At 40.9% G+C, this 23,064-nt stretch overlaps 1 protein-coding gene across 3 annotated transcripts in view; it reads left to right on the plus strand.

The window, feature by feature from the left end:
• Positions 1–23,064, plus strand: part of ZNF516 (zinc finger protein 516) — a 210,666-nt gene that overhangs the window by 182,145 nt on the left and 5,457 nt on the right. The window contains exons 6-8 of one of the 3 annotated variants that reach the window (XR_016441375.1): positions 7,100–7,220; positions 16,216–16,373; positions 18,470–19,521. The gene's annotated coding sequence lies outside the window, so the exon portion shown is untranslated. Of the gene's footprint in view, positions 1–7,099; positions 7,221–16,215; positions 19,533–23,064 lie in introns of those variants that run through there. The other 2 variants (XR_016441376.1, XR_016441374.1) reach the window with 2 other exon arrangements.

Consider the following 23,064-nt stretch of genomic DNA (forward strand, 5'->3'; position numbering starts at 1 on the left):
AAAATAGCAGCTGTTGTAGTTCTGGCCCAGCTGCTGCCACTACAGTCAGCAGCCCAGCCACTGATGGTGGTGTATGTCCTGCCATTCTCCAAGGTGCAGAAGTGCTGAGGTAAGCCTCTGGGATCTGGCATAAGACAGAAGTAAAGTAGATTGCCAAAGCTCAAACAGAGGGTTTAGTGACAGAGCCAGGAACCAGAACGTTTTTTCCGGAGACCCAGTTGGCCCTATGTCTGTTGGCGCACTCTGCTTTTCATCAAACTCCTGTGTTTAAAATGCTGTTTTCATTGTTGCAATTGATTATATCAATTCACAACCACCTAAGACAGCCCAGGGTGTAATATTTTAATGTTCTATGCAACAGGAAACATTGAAGATCTTTTGCAGCCGAACAAACTGTGGTAGGCCTCAGGTATCATGGCTGTGCGACAGCTTGACTAATTGAAAGCAGGCTTGCTAAATTAAAAATCCCTCCTGTTTAGCCAGGGATTGTGGAGCAGTTCTAAGCAAAGGGGAGCTCACATGAATATGTTCCCATCCTTTCTGCAGCTGGCTGTCTCCTTTGCTGGGCAATGATACTACAGGACTTGCTTCAAACAGCAGCTACAGAAGAGAGACAATTTTCCTTATTAAAGGGTCCCTCCATTCCCTTTTTTGCTGTGTGTGGTTCACCTCAGAAGGAAATCCAGCATCAGGGTGGGGCACACTCATGGCTTCTCTTCCAAATATGAGAATTCGGCAATCATAGAAACATTAATTGACTGTTCCTGAGTGTGTAAAGGGACTCTCAGCCCAAAGATGTCTGTCAGAGATGTCCCAGTTGTGGTTTTTAAATGAATTATGGCTTCCATGTTTAGGTAGCTCTTGTGCAAACTCTATAGACCAGCCAGGAAATAAAGAGCAATACAAATCTAACCTGTCCTATACCTGTAAGGCATCCACTGAACTCTTTTTTGTCCTTTGCTTGTGTGCATATTTCTGTTAGAATAACAGAATTAAAAACTCAAGATAATCAAAACCAAAATCCAGTCCTGCTGAACATCAGGATGGGTGGAAAATGATCCAGAACTGAATCTAGAGGCAGATCCAAATTTTAAGGCCTGTTCCAACTTGAAAACCTCAGAACTTAAAACCCCACAAACTTCAGGAAGTCTTGAAAAACAACAATGGGTCCTAATTTTATAGATCAGATCCTATAAAAGTGTGTAGTATTGTTTTTACAGTAAAAGCTGACCAAAGCTTAATTTTTTTTTAACTTAGTTGAGAATATTTGATTCAGATGCAGATACTAGCAGAAGCTAAATGAGACTGGAAATGCAGTCAACACGTCATCATAACTATTCTGGGTGACCTAGGCCCAAAATGCAATGCCTCCTAGTGACTGGTGTTCATTTCGATTCTGACCTTACCCATCATGGTAAATAAGAGGCAGACCATTCTTCCCATGAATTAATCAACTTTCATCTTAAACATACACATAATTTCCAAAGAGACATGCACATAATTTCCAAAGTCTTTTCATTCTAAACCAAACAATCACTAGGATGAGTTTGCTTTTGAAAGATATCTGAAATATCTGGTTAATTGGCTAAAAGAAATCAAGTTGTTTTTTTTTAATGTGGTGTATACTTTCTATACCATTTCTACCCTTGCAAAGCTCTGCATACACCAGTTTGAGAAGCTAATTTCCTCTCCTCAAAAAGGGGAGCAGCGGATTATGCACTGACTTCAATGTAAATTACCAGCGGATGTTCTGTACCTATTCTGTGGGTCTACAGAAGAGTCCAGTCTTTAAGATTGCCAGGTATTTCTACCATGGACGCTAAAACTCAAGTCTACCATAAAACAACTGAATAAAGGTAATGCGGGGAGGGAGGCAGTTCTGAACTCAGCCAGATCCGTAGTCAAACTTTCTCCTTATTTGGGTGATTTAAATTCCACATTTCGTTTCAACCACTCTCTTTTGGGCATGTAGCGTATTCTCTATGGTCTTTGTCATGTGCTGTGAACATTCTTCCAGGTTAAAAACAGTTTCCTTGAAATACATAAGAAACTATGATAAAAGCCCCAAGCACCTCTGGGAAATCTGCTTAATATCACTTAACATCTCCTTCCTACCAAGTTAAATCAATTAAATCAACCAATCAGTCATAATAAGGGTCAGTCATGCTGTTTCTGTTATAGGAACAATGTAATTTGGCTTAATGTCCAAAATCCAACAAAAAATAACATATATTGATTCTGCAATGCAAATGAATGATGTTTCTGTGTTATCAGAGATCAAAACGTACATGATTGGTGATATCTTCTAGCATGTGCTGATGCAATAATTCAATAAGGTCTTGCAACTTCCAGTAAAATTTCACTATTTGGATCCCTGCAGAAGCCATTAAATCAAAGCTGCAGCAGGCACAGATATTCCCTTGATTGAGAAAAATATAAAACGGGATCACAGTGCTGAAGGTAGTTCATATAAGTGGTGTCTGTTAATTGTATCAGAGACTGCCTTCTGTTTGTGCTCCAATTATGAGCCCAGCTATAACATGACAAACAAATATAGTTTAATGCACCCTACTTTGAATTCAGAGTTCATATGTATTCCAGACAAAAGGCCAAACACATTTACAACACTTCATGCATTTCTATAGAGGAACATTTTTTTCTGAAGGATATGTAAATACTGCACTAATCAGAGGTTCTGGAATTCCAAATGCCACAAAAGGTTATGACCTGAAGCCCTGCTAATAGATGACTGAGGGCGTAGACTAAGTAGTTCTGAATGACAGCAACCACAGGGTGTTTTGCATGAAAAGTAACCTCTAATAAATGACCTCTGCTTTTTTCTTTTCAAATCTATGACAGTAATGAATATGAAAGGGGGAGCATCATACACATGAAGTGTTATTTACACCTAAACAGAGGAAAAATGGAAACTAGTGTGCAATGGGTGATGGTTGCAATGCAGATACAAAAAAGTAATGGGTTCTTTTTAATATTTTAGCAAATAGTGCACTACTGTTCATTTCATTGTCGACCCATAGCTAACACCCCCTACAAGATAAAGTTGAATAAATATCTGCACAAAGAAGTAAAATTATTAAAATGAATGCTTTAAAAATGGTTGGGATACAGGCTTTATATGGAATCTCTTGGAAAGCTGATAGAAGCAACCATGTGTAGGCTAGTTTGCAAGCTTTAATGAGGCTGCGTTCTTAGTGGGATAAGCAATGTGAGACTGTTTTTAGCAGCACAGGATTTCTGCTAATAGATATTTTGCAAGATTATCCATAGGTTTTTGCAAGAAATGATCTGTTATACTCCCATAACAAACCAGAATCAGAGCTGAGTTCTACATCAGTGGATTTCATTTTAACAATTCTGCTCTAGCTGTGTGAAAAACCTTTATTTCTGGGTCAGTGGAGAGATTAGAGAGAAAAGAGAAATTATTAGTGGGTTACCCTGATCAGTCTCCTAGTGGTGCAGGACTGGTCCTCACAGTCTGTAGTGCTTTTTTCCAGCCCCCTTTTGCTTTAAATCAGGCTGTTCAACTGGCAGGTCATAGGCTGCTTGTGGCCCGCAAGGGGCTAAACCTGCAGCCTGTGTGCTCCTGTCCCTGAGCCCCCTCATTGTTTTGATGCAGTGGCAGCATCAAACTCTGAACTCCCTCTCCCTCCCTGGCTTCTGTTTTGTGTCCCAACTCCTGCAGGCAGGAAAGCAAGGTAGGGGGGCCCTGGGCTATCCATGCTGCATGTGTGGTTGGGGGAGCTGTCCTTGCAGTGCATGTAGCAGGGGAGCTAGCTTCCTGCTCAGCATGCAGCAGCAGAGAAGGGAGCTGCCTGTGCAGTGGGCCTGGTTGGAAGCAGGGTGAGGCTGCATGCATGGCAGTGGGGAACTGGGCTGCCTGCATGGTAGATGGGGGATCACCTGGAGGGCAAATGCCCTGAGCAGTGTGCGGCCCCATGGTCTGCAGCATGTGTAGCGTGCAGCCCCTGATTGCTGCAAAGTTGGAGAGCCCTGCTTTAAACAATTTGTGAAATATATTTTAAACGTTTTACTGCAAACGTTTCACTGCATGGAAGGAGGGCAGAGTTGTGTGCAGTGCTTTTTGCTATGGGTATTGGAGAAAGACAAAGCTCAGGGACACTGTAAAGTCAGGAATCTGATATTTTGGGGTTCTCAAAGATATTCAAGTGCCTACAGAAGCAAATAGGTGCATAACTGCCATTGATTTATGTCTGGCCCTATAGAGCTCCACAGATCTAGCCAAAAAATACTGTTGTACATACAGTGCTCTGAGCAGTGACAAGTCACGGCCAACAAAGCAATTGTCATGCAGCTTGCCTCCAAATTCTTCTGCCTCTCCTATGTGAAGCCTGTGTACTTAGGATATGTGCGTGTATATGTGGATGCAGCATTGGGTCTATTCCCTTCTACAGCCTAGCAGACTTCCTAGTTTAGAAATTTCCCCTGATACTCAGCCTAATTCTTTTTGGCTTAATTTAATCCCATTACTACTTAGTTAGTTATTTTTTATACAGCTATTTTATTGGTAAAGGGCAGTTATGTTTACTTAGCCATGACTACCATTTACTTCTGTGACAATTTTGCCTGAGTAAGGAGTACAAAGCATGGCCTTAAAATGAATATAAAGTCTATATGAAAGATTAGAGAACTATTCTTTATTTACATATTTATGCAACACACACTGTATCATATAAAAGTTCCACTGCCTTAAACCAACCCTCCAGGGTCTGCTCTGTGCACAGGGAAACCGGATGGCTCAGAGGACTGATAAAGAGATACCTGTTTATCTGTCTACTTGTCTATTTACCTATCTATCACTTTTTATATCACACTCATCACCATGGTCTCTAAACTCCTATTACATACATGGAAACTTTCATATCTAAGTATTGGTATCAATTCAGACCTGGGCAGAAGACGCAGCCAAATTATCATTATTTTCTGAAGCTAGTATGTTTGTTAGTTTTGATTTTTAGCAAGTGCTCAGAGAGTGGACAGGAATGAAGACAAAACCTTTTTGTTTCCTGCTCAAGACATCTTGCTGAGTTTCTAGAAGTATCTAATTCAAATGAATTTTGCTTGGAAATGTATCATTAAACATTAGTGGAGTCACTCCCCTACTTACTTGTATATAATCTCATGAGCCAATTACTCTATTCCTAATGGCATGGTCCTTTGTTTTTCAGATCTTTACTTTGTGAGGATGAAGTTAGCTGTGGCTCATGAAACGTATGCATCTCTGATACAGTTAGTCTATAAGCTGAACCTTTATGCTGCCTTCTGCCTGATTTCAGACTAACATGACTTAACTACCTCTCTTTGTGAGGAGTACAGTGTGAACTTTGAAATCAAATCAGAAGTATAGTTTTCAAAATAATTTAAAAATTGGCATTTATTTCAGTCTCATATATGTATTTATTTGATTTTGTTTTTCAGGACATATGTTATGTTTGTCTCACTGCTACCACTAGTCCACTATCAATTTATTGTATTCTTTTATTGACTTTTGCAAGCAGGCTCTTTGTGTCTTGTTGTTCTCTGTGTGCACAGTACCTGGAACAACAAATGCCCAATGGCCCTACAAATAATTATTGTTAATAGTTAACAAATAATAAAACTACCAAAATGTTTCACTCAAAGGAAGTTTGTGTTACAGCCTCTTTGCTGTATTAAGTAGGCTTGATTCCTTGGGAATATTAGTGCCTGGAGTGATCCTATTTGCACTTGCAAACGTGTCTTTGTAGCTTTATCTGTTCCATGAAGCATCATGTTGTCAACTTTTTCTCCTTTGCTGCTCTAGGATGTCTCAGGGCATTTGTAGACATGCTTGCACTGCAGCACTGGGTGCTTTTAAAAGCACCTGGCACAGTGGTGCATACTTTTATATAAATGGTGAAATGTGTGTTAGCGCTGAGAAAATGACACTGGCGTGCCATTGAACTAAAACGCATCAAAGGTAATTTAGTTCAAAAGCACACCACCACCATTTTCTGCATGCTGATGTGTATTTTGCCACTCACACAACTGCATGCAACGCAGCGCAGTGTGCATCAGCTCATGTGCGGAGCAGACTCGATTTAATCTTCCTCTGTATGGGGCCAGGTTCCCCTCTTCTTGCATTAAGACGGTTTAAATTTTATCCCTTTCTTTGGGTAAATTAAGGCACAGAATGTGTGAGTAAATCGCCCAAGACTGTGAGCCTGCACTAAGTGTAAGAACAAAACCAAAATACCTTTACTCTTGTTTCTTTAACATCAGAACCACTCTCTTGCCTATGATACATTCAGTTAGAAAGAAGCAGGGTGCACCACTGGGTTAGGTGAAACAGCAATCTGTGGTCAGTCCATGAACAGAGTATAGGGACTTGCAAGAATTTCAGATTGCATTTGTTTAAATAGTACAGAGATAAAATTGTAAATGGCAAACCAAGCTTGATTCTGTGATCTTTACTCAAAGCACTGGGCTTGTGAAATTATCGGTACATTGCAACTGGAAGGACTAGAAAATCCAGGCTTTTTCTGACTAGATCAAACTGGAAATTTTCTGACCAAACTATTTCCTAGGAAGTGTTAGTTTGTTAAACCTAATGTGTATCAGGGAAACATCTCTCATTTGAAGAATTTTCGTTGTATCAAAGACAAACTTCTGATTGGAATCATGGTGGGAACCCCAGACTCCCAGAGGAGTCCCATAAACAGGAAATACTAAGCTTTGGACAACTTTAAAGCTAAGCTTTTTTTCACAGCCCTTTGTTCCTAATTTTATGATACTGATAGTGAGTGTATGTGACCTCTGAACCAAACTTTATATCTGTTCATTTATTCAACTGTTATATTTGTTCAAACCTAATACTTTATATCTGTCCATTTTTACTTTGTTGCCTTCCTCACTGATCATCTTATGACTAGAACTAAAATTAGTTTCCCAGTGGCAATACTTTGTGCTTTGTGAAGAGTGTGGGCCTTATTTTCAACTCCTTCACACCACTACAATTCCACTGACTGCGAAGTGCACGCTTCTGATCTTTGCCAACGTGAGTAGAAAATCTGGCCATTTAACTTTTAACTTCTCTTTCCAGGTATCATCCTTCTATTCTTGAGTGCTTTATGTTCAAAATGAAACTCTTAAAAATCATCTCTGACTGGCCATGGCATGATTGCAGGACACTGAATGAGAGAGCACTTTGCATGTAGAAAGAGGTGATTAAAAGTTTTACTATCTATGTTAGTCTTTGGCTTTTACAATAAAGAGAGCTGTCATTGTTTTAGGATTATTTTACCTGTATCTATTCATTTTGTTTTATTATTTTTACACATTTAGATCCCACTTAGTAGTACTTGGTTCCTGACCTCTTCAACCTCTCAGATGTTTTGGGGAAAAAGAACCAAAATATGTTGGCCAGAAAAATGAGCAGGGAAAAAAAGAAAGAAAGGACAGACTTGTTTGTACTAGGTCCCTGCCAAACGTTACACTTAGGATGTGATTACCCAGTTAATCATGTCTTACATTGTAACTTGGCCACACATTAAAGCAATTAATGGTGTCATAAAACAAGGAATAAGTCATAAAGTTATTCCACAAAAAATGTGTAATGACTTTGTGGCTGGTCCCTATTACTCTGTTAATTGAACTTGTGGCCTAGGGTCCCCCCATCAGCTTATCTGGGCTCCCAGCTGTGGGGGCATACCAGGCATCCTTGAGGCTGGGAGCCCAGATCATTTGATGGGGCTCCCAAAAGTGGGAGCAGATGGTGCACCCCATGGCTAGCAGCCCAGATCAGCTGATGGGGCTCCCTGCCATGGAAGCTTGCTCTTTGCTGGTGCAGGGGGAGCCTGGGATCACTATAATGGAATCTGATGCTCAGTCTCACAATCACATCTCCTGCCATGCATGTGTGGCATGGTCAGAAGCACAATTGTGTGGCTCATGCATCAGATCCCGTCGTGCCTTTAGCTGCAAGTCTGGCAGAGGCTATGTACTAAATCTTAACATCTGAGTCATAATCTCACCCTTCTCTTCCACTGAGGAAGAGGGAAGACACCACACCCAGAGCTGCTTTTCATGTTGAGAATGATGTCCTTGCTTTGTGCAGAAAGAGCTAAGAAAAGTTTTTTCCTTGTGCGCTTTTACATCTTCCTTGATGCCCAAGGAATCATACCCACATAAGAAACCTGATCAAATCCTACTGGTCAAGCTTCATCTCAAGATCATTTAGAGCTTAGATACTATGGTAGGAAGTGCCTCAATGATTCTTTTCCAAGTAATGTCACATAACATTAGCTCCTTAGTCTCCCAAACATTTTTGTTAGGTAGGGAATTAAGTTGTATTATCTCTGAATAAGTACACTGAGGTAGGGAGACTGTGATTTGGGCAAAATCACAGAGGGATTTGATAATGGAGCCTAGATTAGAATTTTTGGTTCTCTTGCTCAAGCTGAAGAAACTCAGTTCCTGGAGTCTGTCCTCATAAAGCCTATCCTGCAGGCCCCTAAACATATGGGTGGCCCTACTTTGTTCCCTTTCAAGGTTATCCACATCCTTCCTGAATTGTGGTGCCCAGAACTGAGCACAGTACTCCAGCTGCGGCCTCATCAATGCCAAATATGCAATGGGACTGAGTAGTTCAGAGCATTAATTGATGTCTCTGTAACACCAAATGTGTAAACTACTATGCAAATACTGATTATTGTTAATCTTAATGATAATCCCTCAATTCATAGCCTTTTTTTTGCTAAAGATGAATAAATGCTTTGAGTGTGTGTGTATTCGTGTGTTAAGCCTAGCATAAGTTCATGAGACTTTTTCCTACTGTAACTTAAAATATATTAACAAATAATGCAAAATATTGTGCGAGTAATGGCCATTTCAGGTTTTTTTTCAGCTGCAGACCCTTTGGTATTCACTTTCTGCAAATGTTAGTGAGAGAGTTTTACTTTCACGACTATTCTTGGAAGACCAATTTGCCTCTTGAACATGATAACATTCCTAAAAAGCAAACTTTACATTTCTTTTCTGGAAGTTTTCATTCCAATCAAAAGTATCAGTAGAAGAGTCACTTTTCAAGTTGTGCAATTGAAATACTTTCTGGTTTATAAGAACAAACACAATTGAACAACCCATCTGGATTTTCAAATTTGGAACAGCAAAGTTAACTTGACCTGTTCAAAGACATTCATATAACAGTCCAAAAAAAGACGTAGCAGTCATTGAACAGTAGGGCTGTGCGAAATTTCACTGAGTGTTTTGTTTCAAAGCTGTATTGGGGCATTTTGAGGTCGAAACAGCAACATTGAAACAAAACCAAAGACTTTGAAACAGCTTTGAAACGAAATAAGGGCTTTCAAAACTTTTCGAGTTTCAAAGCTGGGCTTACTTGGCTTCAGTACCAGTCCCAGGCAGCAGCAGCAGCTTTCTCTCATCCGGTGCACAGATCCAGGGACCTGCACCCCCAGGAGGGCTGCGGGGCTGTGCTGGACTCCTCCCAGAGGTGTGAGCCCCTGGATCTGCACACTAGATAAGGAGGCTGCCACTGCCTCCTGGGACAGGCGGCAGCAGCAATCTTCTCAGACAGCTTCCTTTCATCCGGTGCACATATCTGTGGCTCTGCACCCCCACGAGGAGTCCAGCACAGCTCCGCAGCCCTCCTAGGTGTGTGGGCCCCCAGATCTGTGTGCTGGATGAGAGAAGGCTGCCGCTGCTGCCAAGTGTCAGGAGTTGTGTTTTGAATAGTTTGAGGTGCAGTTTCTCGGAAACCTCTGTGCCTATCTCCTTGAAATTTGGCAGGCTTCCTGAACTCAGAAGGTATTACCATCACTGCAATTTTCATCCAAATCAGGCAAGAAATGACAAAGTTTTAGGCACTTTCATGATTCCCTATTATAGCCTATGGGCAAAATGTCAAAATGCATCAAAACAGTGAAACAGTTTCGACAAAACGAAATGGGACAGTGCTTTGAAATGAAACGATGAAATGAAACGCTGTCCCTTCAAAACGGCAAAATGGATGTCAAGACAAAATGATAGTGTTTCGCACAACCCTATTGAACAGTAGATTTTACTTTCCCTGGCTTTAATGCACCTTGGCCTATTTTAATGTGCATGCAAGCATCACAAAAAAACTGTGCTCTTCAGCTTATGCACATTGAAATATGTCAATGCACATTTTTCTAGTACCTCACAATGGAGGTACTAGATCTAATAGGCATTACCTAAAGCACATTAATTGATCAGGTAGATGTGCCTCCTGATACACACAGGAATGATACACACAGAGGAATGAGAGGGAGAAATGGAGTTCTACTTCCATACCATCTTATAAGACTTACCTGGAATGCAGTTTCAAATCTAGGTAGATACATTTGCCTATGTTAAATCTTCTCTGGTAAGAGCTGATCCAAAGCCCATTTAAGTTTCCCATTTACTTTATGGAGCTTGATACAGGACGTAAGCAAGTCCTAACCTTTTCTTCATCAAAATCAGTGACAAAATTCTCTTTGAAATCAAGGAGAGCAAGATGGTTACCTTTATGGTAGGAAGAAAAAAAATGGTTTCCTTCCTAGATATGGAAAGAAATAATTTTATCCAAATAACTCTCACTAAATAATAGATATCTACACATTAGTTATCCAGCTGTCTTCCTTATGACATGGCAGTTCTTGGGACAACGGGAAAAGGAAAATAGTTTTTATCACATACCAGAACAGAGCTGCATATAGTCAAACCCTTTTGTAACATTCAGCACCAAAACTACTATGTATCTCTCAATTTTCCTTGCTCCTTTCATCTGCATACACAGCTATAGTCAGTTGTTTTTCCTCAGTAATCCTTCAGCTGGAGCAAAAACTACCCATTGTACTGGGTTGTATTTGTGGGCAGATCTGGGATTTTGAAAAGGGAGGTGCATCACCAGATACAATGCAACACATTTTTCTCTAAGTAAAAAGAAGTTAGAAGATTTATCATAGATTTAATAGGTATTTGGGCTGGAAAGGACCCTGAAGGATCATCGAGTCCAGCCCCCTGCCGCAGGGGTAGGAAGTCAGCAGGGGTCATGGGATCCCAGCAAGATAAACATCCAAATTTGTCTTGAAGGTGTTCAAAGTGGATGCTTGAACTACCTCCAGTGGCAGTCTGTTCCAAATCTTGGGGGCTCAGACAGTGAAGAAGTTCTTTCTTATGTCCAGCCTGAATCGGTCGCGGTGGAGTTAGTGCCCATTTGGTCTTGTCATCTCTCGGGGCACTCTGGTGAACAGACGTTCCCCCAGATCCCGGTGAACACCCCTGATAAACTTATAGGTGGCCACCAGATCACTCCAGCGCTTTTCCAGGCTGAAGAGTCCCATGGCTCGCAGCCTCTCATCATAAGGTCTGTTTTCCTGACCTCTGATCATGCGCGTGGCTCTCCTCTGCACCCTCTTAAGCTTTTCCACATCCTTTTTGAATTGCGGAGCCCAAAATTGGACACAGTACTCGAGCTGCGGCCTCACCAAGGCCAAGTACAAAGGGAGAATGACGTCCCAGGATTTGCTTGAGAAGCATCTGTGGATGCAAGCCAGTATTTTGCTTGCTTTACTAGCCGTGGCATCACATTGAAGGCTCATGTTCATTTTGTGGTCAGTCATAACCCCCAAGTCCCTTTCATCTGTAGTGCTAACCAGTGTAGCACTACCAAGCCTATAAGCATGCTGCAGGTTTTTCCTCCCAAGGTGGAGAACCTTGCATTTTTCGGTGCTGAACACCATCAGGTTCTCATCTGCCCATTTCATGAGCCTGTCAAGATCTCCCTGGATCACTCTCCTGACCTCAGGTGTGGATGCTTTACCCCAGAGTTTGGTGTCGTCCGCGAACTTGGCCTGTCCGCTTCAAACACCAATGCCCACATCATTGATGAAGATGTTAAATAGTATAGGCACTAGGACAGAGCCTTGAGGGACCCCACCGGTCACAGCACACCAAGACGATTGGCTCCCATCAACCACCACCCTCTGGGTCCTACCGCGGAGCCAATTCCACAGCCAGCAGATTGTGGTGAGGTTGAGGCTGCAGATAGCCAGTTTTGCCAAGAGGTGATCACAGGATACCAAATCGAAGGCTTTTTTAAAGTCAAGATACACAACGTGAATCTCTTCCCCCTTGTCCAGGTCATAGGTCACCTGGTCATAAAAGGAAATGAGATTGGTCAAGCAAGACCTACCCACAGCAATCCCATGCTGGGTATCCCTCATGATATTGCCTTCAGCTAGTCTGTTAAGGATGGCCTCTTTGATGATATTTTCCAAGACCTTCCTCAGGATAGAGGTCAGGCTGATGGGCGTGTAGTTTGCCTGATCTACTTTCCTTCCTTTCTTGAAGATAGGCATGACATTGGCCCTCTTCCAATCTTTGGGCACTTCACCAGAGCGCTAAGAGCTCTCAAAAATCTGTGCCAGGGGCTGAGCTATGATGCTTGCCAGTTCCTGAAGTGCCCTTGGGTATAACCCATCAGGGCCAGCTGACTTGAAGGTATGCAGCCTGTCAAGGTGTTCCTTCACGAGGTCGGCTTTGATGGAGAGCAAGGAATCTCCTTCACCTGGGCCACACTGACCCACAGTGGGCAGGGGCATCCCATGGGACTGGTGGAAAAACTGATGCAAAGTACCCATTTAGCAAGTTAGCTTTTTCCTGGGCATCGGTTGTCAGCTGCCCCATCTGGTTTAGCAGGGGTCCAATATTGCCCTTGCTTTTCCTCCAGCTCCCCACATATCTGAAAAAGGACTTTTTATTGTCAACGATATTTGTAGTTAGCTGGAGTTCCATCGCACCCGTGGCTTTCCTGGTTTGCTCTCTGCAGGTCTGGACTAGAGCAGAGTACTCCTCCTTGGTGGTGGTTCCAGTCCTCCATCCTTTGTAGGTCTTCCTTTTAAGATGCAGGAAGTCCACCAGTTCCCTGGAGAGCCAAGGGGGCTGCTGTGCCCTTCTGCTGCCTTTTCTCCAAGATGGACTTTGCTTGCGCATTCAGGATTGCTCCCTTAAGGAGCAACCACTCGTCCTGAACTCCCCTCCCCTTTGGGTTGTGGCCCTTTAAGGCCTCTCTGACAAGCTGCCTTAGCTTGTCAGAATCAGCTTTCCTGTAGTCGAGGATTTCTGTATTACTGACTGACTTGCCAGCTTTCCGGCAGATGGTGAAGGTCATCAGTTCATGGTCACTGTCACCCAGCTTCCCTTCGACTGTTAGGTCACTGATTAGGTCATCCCCGGTTGCCAGTACAAGGTCAAGCAGCGCTTTGCCTCTTGTCAGCCTACAGACTTCCTGCATCAGATAGAGGTCATCCACGCACCAGAGAAAGCTTTGCGACCACTCAGATTTGGCTGAGCGCTCCTCCCACGAAATGGCTGGGTAGTTAAAGTCCCCCATGACTTTGTCCACTTCCTTCTGGGTAGTTAATGGCTCTCAGGAAGAGCTACGGTACATGTTGTATCCACTGACACTAGTATTCTGGATATGTATCTACAGAAGTATTTTAAAAATATAAGTAAATATTTTAGTAGGGTGGTAATGTCAGGATAGTTGAGATACTACTTGCTTATCAACCTGTTTTTTAAAGTGCTTTAACATTGACATGCATACCTGAATTGTCTTGAAACTGCTATGCCTCATGGGAATAGGGATAGAGAGAGTCATTTCAGCAACAGATTCCTGAATATATATCCCCTCTTGGTAAATCACATTAAAACATCATGGTTTATAAGTTTTTGCAGGCACATCTGCAGCCCTGATCCTCCCCACATTTATGTGACCACATGGAACTGATCTCTGACAATCTCCAGCCCCTGTGGGGAAGTAATATTTAAAAACTATATATTCAGAGTAAATATATAGTTCTGCTGGTTCTATAATATAGCTGTAGGCATATGGAGGAACAAGAGAAAATCATTTGTGCCTGGGTGGCAAGAGTGGTGTTCTGCTGAAAATCAGAATGTTTTAAGTCAGCCGGACTTTAGAGCAGTGGTTTTCAACCTGTGGTCTGTGGACCTTGGGGGTGTGCGGACTGTCTAAGGGGTTCATGAAAAACGACTATGATCAATCAAAAGTATATGAATACCTATATTTACAGTTCAAAGGGATCCGCACCTCCACTCTTTTTTAGGGATCTACAAATGAAAAAAGGTTGAAAATCACTGCTTTAGAGTACTTGGGTAGCAAAATGTGTCAGAATGTAGCCATTGATCCTGGACAATACTCATGTACTGTGAGTTTAGTCCCTGTCCCTTACAGCTTTCTGGAAATGTCTATTGTACAGAGGATCTTTTAAATGTTTTGCTGTAAGAAGAAAGCATTTTGATTAAATGTTATTTCAAAGTAGTCTAAAATCCACAGGTATATTCAGATTTTGCCACAGAGGTATTGTCAAGGAAAGTGCCAACAATTAAATGGAGGAAAGATAAAAGTGGCAGCTTCAGAATGTGATTATGCTATAGGTTCCTCCTGTGTTTTTTGAATAATGGGACTGAGAGTGATCAAAGAAAAGCAAGTAGCTTCAACTTGTATCAGAGTCCACATGATCAAAAGGGTTGTGTCAGATAAGTGCACCTATATTAAACCACTCTTCTAACGCTGGTTAATGTGGCAACACAATATTTTCACCAGTCAAAACAGGTTTATCATTAAATAAAAATGTAGAAAACAATAGTTCTAAAATACTGACTAAGGACTGCTTTCTAAAATATTTCATTCAATCTACATAACTAGGGGTTCACACCAGTGTCACCCCTAAAAGTTCTGTAGCATCTTGGGTTACAATGGAAATGTCAAATACTAGAAAAAAAATTAGTCTCAATCACACTAAACTTCAAACAACATCCTCTTCAAATGCTATAGAGAAATTAAATGTTGCACAAAACAAATCAAAACAACAAAAAAGTTTAAAAATCACTGATTTTTTTTTTCCCCCATATTGAAAGGGAAATCCTGGAGTAATTTTATCTGTGATGGGGTGGCATTACCACTTCACCACAGTAAAGCCAGGGGTATAGTTAGCAATGGAAAGCACAAATTGATCCTTAAGAAGCAAGGAGAATTCCAAGTACATGCAGATGAATGAAAGAACACTGTTGTGTTCACCCAAATGCACCCAAAAAAGATGACTCGGTAAGAGTGCTGCTATGCTGGCTAGCACTGAATATATTTTGAACATGAAGTACACCTAAGAATCAGTTGCCATCAACAAATTCAACAGACAAAAAGGCTAAAATGTCTATGTGCGCATTCAAATATCTCATAAACACCATTCTGTGGGACACAGCACAATATGTAAAATAGCATGTACACAGCATTCCTTTCACCTCTTTTGATGAAGTGAGCTTGGGCTCTTAAAGCTTATGTTATACATCTCTTGATCTAGTCAGTCTATAAGGTACAAATCTACCCTACTCCATATTAGGGAGGCCATGGCTGAAACATTCTTTTGTTGTTTTCTCCAGTAGCTCTTGCCTGGAAGCAGAGTTAAGTGTGTGGGATGAAGCTGGCTTCCTAACGCCTTATTTTCTGGTTTTCAGACATTTATAATAAAATGTAGGTGTATGCCGCACTGTGGACAGGGATGTGAGGCTCCTGGTCGCTCTTAACTCTGCTTTTAACAAAGTTTTTGAGCAGTGAAAATGAGCCAAATTAATCTGCAGTATGAAACCATTGACTTCAAAGAATGCATTTTTTCCCGGTACGCAGGGGGCCTGATTTTCACCTCGAAATTTCACCTTGTCTTGTTTCTGTGTGCGCACGCGTGTGTGTAAAAATGCTACCATTACTGTGAATGGGGAATTCTGATTATTTACTTTGCTTTGAGCAGATGTAGACAGGTAGAAAGTATCAGAATCTGGCCCACTCTGTTTACATGGGCTGACAGCTAAGTAGAGCCCAATGCACGTTATATTTATACATCCTGTACTTAGCTCACCCTAGCGCAAGTAAGGGGGAATGCATTTAAGATCTCCTTGCACCTGTGGAGGCAGCTGTGCTAGCAGTTTTCTTTCTTCTCTGGAGAGAGCAGATGGCAGTACTGGAATACCATCAGAAAAGGCAAACTATAGTTTATAGCTTGGGTTCTATATGAGTCCTATTAGCAGAAGGTGTTCACCCCAGCCAGCTCTTCCCACTTTTGGCCTGCATTGATGGAGTGAAACTTGTGTTCTTATTTTTTCCTACCATCTCTACCATAGGGCTGTCCCACAGCATAGATTCTGATAGTGGTTACAACTGTCTCAGCCCATCTGGCACATGGACTTTCTACCAGAGGAGGCCCACATCCACTGGATTCTCCAGTTGATTCCTGGAAGAAGCAAGGACATGAATGAAGTTCTTTATCTGAAAGACTTTGGTAAGCATCAACATAAAAAAACACATTGAGGACAGGCTTATATAAGCCAAAACCCACATGCATTCTAATCCATGTTGGCCCTATAAAAGGTATTTCATCCTCATCTACTTTGTCTAAATAAAGCCTTCTCCCCAGAAGCAAATATGACCCAGAAACTAGACAGGTGCTGGGTAGACTATATTATTCTCCTTCAGCTTTTTTTAAATAGTTTACATCAGAATTAGGTTTCTATAAGAAATTAGAAGATGCGGGTGTCCTTTCCTTCCCTCAGTCCCACTGCTCTGATGGAGGGAAAGTGTGTTAATGCAAGTCACTCTCTTAACTCTCTTGCTGCAAGGCTCTGGAAACGGAGTATAAAGGCAAACACTTCCTTCTGCAAAGTTTCCCTTGAAACTGTTTTAAGGAATGTTTTTTTTAATCCAACATTAACTTAACAGGTACACTGTGATTCAAAGAAAACAAGCAGTTTCCAATTCAAGGGCTTTTGAAGAGAGATGGAGAAGCTGGCAATGTAGTGAATGGTGTTACAGCCAAGAAAGGGGGAAAAAGTTAGAGCAGTTTGCATTAGTAGATTCTGGCAGCAGTTATCAAAATCCCAGATGTCTCCTTGCTGATGTATGAGTAATGACATGGCTTGATGTTTATGGACAGCTTGTGCTCTGCAGAGAAAGTGTAAAGAAGAAGTGTCACTCTCTTTTACCACAAGATGTCACTAGCACTGCTCAAGTGCTGAATGTGTATTGACAACAAGTCGCTGTTCATATTACTAGCAAGGTGCCTTTAATTTTTTTTCTTTTTGTAGATGGTTCTGCAGTTTCTTTATTGATAGGGATGATGCAAAAAAATCTTTTTTTTTTTTGATTCACATGCATTTCAATCGCTCCTGGGCTTCTAGCAAATGGTTATGTCTCCTAAGGAGGGTAGAAAAGGAGAGGGGTGACAAAACTGACTTTCGCATGAGCGTGGACGATCAAAAAGATGAGAGAACATGTTCTCACAGCCTTGCAACTTGGTTAATAAACTTTATTCACGACCTGAATCCCAGTTTATTCATTTTAGATATGAGTTGCACAGTAATTGCAGTTGTTAAGAGAGTATTGGGTATTTTTTCCTAGAGGGGATCAAGTACTGTGTTATTATATATGCACTAAATCGCCATTAGAAGGCTCTCTGTAAATGTTTCAAGGCTATGGCAGATAGAAGCATACTTCATCTTGGTTCCCGAGTGTGATATCATCTATTTTAAACACCCTGCAATAACATACTCCTTAGTTATCTCTCACAAAAAATATGGTGGCTTAAGAACTGTTTTTCTTTCTTCTTCTTTTTTTTTTTTAAAGGAAGGCATAAATTGCCATTTTGTGACAGAACAGCTGTATCATTCATTAGCAGATTTGAGTTAAAACATATACTTTATACATGGGCCACCGTCTGACAACATAGCAAAATAAGAAAAGCAGTTACAGGATGGTAACATACTCTGCTTCCCTAGTCTAATTTCCTCCACTTTCTTATAAATCACACTTTTCTGAAGCTGCTGGAATTTCTTTCACACTTGCACTGAACTCATGTTTTATAGTCCATCTTTTAAAATGGTTGCTCTGACAAAACAGACAAGTTAAAAAGATGCTTATGGTACATATTGTGTCTTCCGATGCAAGTATGTATGAGTGTGTATACATTTATACAATAGATGTTTTAAAAGATAAATGTGTCATGGTAACAGTAGTGAAATAATATATAAGAAATAAGTCAATGGAAGTTGAGGACGTTAAGCAAAATGCAAAAATGTAAAGCACATGAAAGAAGGATTTGGCCATTAAGGCCTGGTCCACAGACCACTGAAATCATTGGAGAGAATCCTTGCTCTCAACAGGCTTCAGATCAGGGTCTTAAAGAATAGATTAGGAAGTTCAGGAACAGTAATGGCACAGAGGCCTAAAATGGAGAGCAGTAGTATCCATGTAAGTTAAGGACTAGTGACATGAGCTGTTTGTGTGTGATGAAGTATTATGCTTAATTTTATGTTTATTTTTTTATAATTTTTTTCCCATAAATATCTTTCCTGGATTTTTTTTTAAAAATATCTTTTTCAGGGAGAAGTTAACAAGTTTGGATAGAAGTCTGAAATCTTTTCTCATAACTGGAATGGCTGAGAATCTCAGTTCGTCTGGGAAGCTCAGTAAGTTGAGGAGAAAAGTCTCGAGAAGGAATTTGTATTTCCTTTTTCTTTTACAAATACTAAACTACCTAAAATGAAGTAGTTCTAACAGTATTCCTGTTCCTCCTGATATTAGGAGTCTCTTTTCAGGTCATAGAGGTCCAGGATCATTTTAAGAGAAGCATACACATTATTCTTTTTCAATCTTCACTAGACATTTTGGGGTCTGATCCTGTGACCCCCTCTGATACAAGTTATCCTTATGCACCCAGGAGCCCAGACATATGAATAAGTATTGAAAAATGTGGCCCAGAGTCTGCAAATGAAAAACATTAGATCCAATAGACAGGCTATGTGTCTGGTTTAGCTCTCAGCTCTATTAATATGTCCATTACTTAAATGAGTGAGATAACAGGCCTGCCCTAGAGTACCAACCTCCCAACTATCCCATTACACTAGGCCCCAACAGCTTGTTATTTCATCCGTGTTCAGCAGCCTGTGGGATGTGGGATAAGCCTATCAGTGACATTGCCACAGCTTATTTCTGAGTAGTAGGATTGTCTAAATGTGTCGACTAGATAGCACAATAAACTTCCTTCTTTTTTTCCTTTCTTTTTTTTTTTGTTGAAAAACTTTTTCTCCCACCCGAAGAGCCATTAGCCTTTTAGTCTCAGAGTAATGGTGCTTCAGAAAAAGATCAAAGTTTCTCAGATAAGTGTTCCTTTACACAATGTTACTGACACTCCACTTTGTAAACAGGCTTCCTTTTTTATGGTTAAAAAGAACATATAAACATGCCAAGTGAGACGGATAGACTGCTGCCTTCCCCCCACCCCATTTTCTCTTTGTATGTGTGTATGTGTATTAACTGCTTAATGAGCATCGTGGTTGACTTTTTCTGGTATAATTGAACTTGGTCTGTCTTTGTATAAACAGGAAAAAAATGAGGGTGTAAGAAGTAATGCCACGAATAAAGTGATTCATAAGAACAACTTTACACACTCTGGTCTCTTTCTTAAGGTTTTTAGTAGGAAATGGCTACCTTTGTCTTTCTGAAATTAGATAGGAGTTTCTGCACCAAAGTTCATGGGTGTCTGAGGTAAGTCTTGGGTTCAGATATGTATCACATTATGCTACAGCTCAAAAGCTCCTTAGTTGAAGGAACCAAATAAAAATTATATTGGAATTGGGAGTCGTATGCTATTATTTCTGTCATTTCAGTATGTGGATATCAATAAAGGATTGAAAATATGTTAAGAACATTTTGATACTACACAAGGTGGGCACACAAGGAAGGAGCATGATCTAAGGATAAAGCAAAACAGAAAATACATTGGTTGGTTCTAATCCCAGCACTGCCTAGATTGCTTTGTGACCAAGGGAAACTCCTGTAACCTTTCTGTAACTCAGTGTTTAAAAATATAAAATGGGAATAAGAGTAATGCTTATCTATCACATGACTATTCATTAATATTCACAAAAGGTTTTGTGTCGTTATATACAAGATGCTACAGGAAAACAACGTATTACGGTTATTTCCCCAAGAATCTGAATTTATAATTACCAGAGATTTTTATTTTTAATTTTTGCTGATAACCAAAATATACTGAACTTGCTGTTCTGTAAACACTGACATTATTGTGGAGGAAACAAGAAAATTACACTGACTTCTAGAAAGTAGCTCAAGTAAAATCTTGTTCCTGAACACAAATGGTGCAAAAAAAACAGAGGCTGGGGCACGTGTGTGTGTGTGTGTGTGTGTGTGTAAGAGAGAGTGCAGATGCATCCATTTTTTGTCAGATCCGAAAACCTGAATCCAGATCTGATTTTCACATCTAACCAGCTGTTTACAGCGTGTCAAACCAATATCCCAGATCCTAACACTCATAGACGCCTGGGAAAAGTGCTCGTAATATGGATCTGCATCCAAATTTTGCAGCTTGGCTTCATCAGCAAAGGCTTCTGCCCGCATGATGTCTGGCTTGCAGGTAAAGAGTGAGCATGGGTTTAGCATGATTTGTCCTTTCAAGCCTAATTTCTGTTTTAGTCTTCTCTCCTTATCCTTTCTATGAGTGGAGACCGCTCCCTGTCCTGGCATGCCATGCTTCCAACTCTTGCCTTTCAAATCTCTCCTTAAAAATCATTTCTTTCATGAAACACATGAGCATTACTTTGTATCAGACAAAGATAGTTATTCAACCATTACCAAACATACAGCCTTCCTTTGACTCCCACCCTGTGTTCTGTGTTGGTTTTTTACCTGAACTGTACGGGCACCGATACACGGGCAGCGAGGCTGCTCCACCATGTAATTAGGGTGTAGATTAATCACATCTGCTGGAGCATGGTAATTACTGTGCTTCAGTAGACTCCAGCGTCTCGTGTATCAGTGTTCCTGCCCCCAAAATGGCAGCAGGAGCACTTTAACTAAAGCTTGTCAAATAAGCTTTAGTTAGTGTCCCCACTTTCATTTTTCAGGTTAGAGACACTGATGCACAGCATGCTCCAAAAGCACCCCTCTTCCCTCCACTCCCAGAGCACATGTATATAAACACCCTAGGTTCCTCAGAGCAAGAGCTATGTTATCTTCTGTGTCCATCCTAGCTAATTCTGAGCACAAGTGTAAGATATTTCTTTAAAAAACAGGATACAAATAATGTTCCAGAATAATCTTTTCATAATGAAGCAAAACCTATATGTTCTCAGGCTGACTATGTTATTAATATTAATTACGGTGTATATTTTCACTCAGCCTGAATGTGTTACTCACTACCATACTAACTGGAGCCCTAAGTTTATTAATTATAATTGTTGTTTTTCCGGCAGTGTCAAGAAGCCCTAGTCATGGACCAGAATCCTACTTGTGCTTGGCTCTGTAGAAACAGTGAACAAGAACAACAACAACAAAAATCCCTAAATACTTTGCAATCTAAGTTTAATGTGAAAGACGAGATGGATACAGCCAGGTGGCAGAAGGAATAGTGAGACAAGATTGGCCAGCATGATAGGTAGTGGTGTTAGTACAACCCCAGCCTCACCATATAATCTTTCTGTAATTTTAGGGAGAGGCTTGCAGTTGAACTATGAGCTGGCTTGGCAGATAGTTAAGGGGAGTACTTCCCTGATGTGAGAGTTTTTATCATGTTCAGCGGTTGCCATACCCAGCCAGCTCTATTTGTTACAAATATATTGGGGGTATATACGTCTTATAATACTCTCTCCTTCCTTCAGAAATTCTCCTAACAATGTGATGCATCTTCTTGGCTTACCTTCCTGTGTTTTACAAGGGGAAGAATTATGGTGCTTTGTTGAAACGGAAGAAATAATGGTGCACCCAGGTTGTGTTTAAAAACCTCCTACAGACTATTTAAATCTGTAAACAGGATAAGTGCTATCTCAGGTCTCATGTGTTAAGTGCTACATTTGATCTGCTGAACAACTCATTGCTTAACTTCTCAGAAACTTTTTTTTTTCAATTCTGAGGCATGGAGTTGCTGGATGAGCAAAGCATGAACCAGCATCTTCCTGATGGAACTTTCTCTACATCAGCTTGTAGTCCTAAGAAAAATTAATCGGATGGTCTTGGTATTGGCTTGGTCCCTAATGACCAACAGCAGTAGATCACTTCACAGAAATGAGCCATGTATAATTTGGCACTGTTGACAGAAGCCTCACCAGCAGAAACTTAGGGCTTTGCAGATTTGAGACAACATGAAGTGAAAATCACCTTGTGACCCTAACCCTGGAGGTTCCTCTAATTTGTGTCAGTGGAGGCCACTGTAGATCAGTGTAAGCTATCTTGATATAAGTACAAGCCAGTTCAGGTAATTGTGGATGCTGCTGTGGACTAATGTTAGGCTCTTTGTGCTTGCAGCAAGGAAGTGTTCCTTAAGTTTTGTTGGAGGACTCCTTACTACTAATTTTGAGCTTCCTCTCTCTTTTTTTTTTTTCTGCCCTAAGCACCCAGTCCACCCTAGTAAACCAACAGCCCTGACAGAGTGCAGAAGCAGGCTGCATGTATCTCCTTCTGATGGAGCTGGCAGAGAAAATCGGACACTGGGACAAACAACCATAAATCAGGACTGTCCCGATTAAATCAGGCATGGCTGGCAAGTAAGTTATTAGCCGCCTGTGAAACTAATTGTGATACTGATACACTCAATTTTGCTGTGTCTTTCAAACACCAGTTGTGATGGGAAACATCTGTTAGCCCCCTCCTCCCTTCTGAAAAAAGGAGAGAGAGAAGAAAAGGAGAGAGCTTCAGATTTAGAATCATAATAATGTCTGTCTTCTCTATTCCCTTTCACAAAAGCTCTTAGATTCTCCTATTCTTTTCTAGACAATTACTCACAGCAGGCGGGGTCAGTCAGGATGAGCACACTATTGCATTTAAAGTTCATCTACTAAAGGGAGGGGGAAACTCAGAGAGAGAGAGAGAGAAAAGAATGCTTCCCATTAATGTGTGAAAAAATGGCAGGTTTAAAATAGGTTAGGAATTCAGGTTAAAGCAAAAAAAAAAGTCACGTGACA

Source organism: Crocodylus siamensis, chromosome 3 (genome assembly GCF_052110815.1).
Source record: "Crocodylus siamensis isolate JL-2025a chromosome 3, ASM5211081v1, whole genome shotgun sequence".
NCBI classification, from domain to species: Eukaryota; Metazoa; Chordata; order Crocodylia; family Crocodylidae; genus Crocodylus; species Crocodylus siamensis.